We start from the raw sequence: 356 nt of genomic DNA on the forward strand, positions 1-356 counted from the left end.
TCCTTCCAACTTTCTCCCTACCCGTATAAATAAATATCTCATATTTGCTTCATTACTTCATTTCACTCATTTTATTTTACTTTTTTTTTTTTGTAACTCTCTTCTTTTCGTCACTTGTGTATCATTACTCCGATAACATTTCATTTCCCTTCCCCTTTTTTTCTCTTTCTCTCTATCTCTATCTCTTTTTCTTTTTTTAATTTGTTCCTTTTTATGGGTTCTCTTTCAGGCGATGGCACAAAAATAGTAATGATACCGATGGAAGTGTAAACAATAACAAAAAGAAAAAAAAAAGAAAAAGAAAAAAAACCGAAAAAAGATGACGGTACCATCGGCGCCATTTTTCTTTTTTTTTT

The sequence above is a fragment of the Trypanosoma equiperdum genome (assembly GCF_001457755.1).
Source record: "Trypanosoma equiperdum strain OVI genome assembly, contig: ctg_1382, whole genome shotgun sequence".
Lineage (NCBI taxonomy): Eukaryota > Euglenozoa > Kinetoplastea > Trypanosomatida > Trypanosomatidae > Trypanosoma > Trypanosoma equiperdum.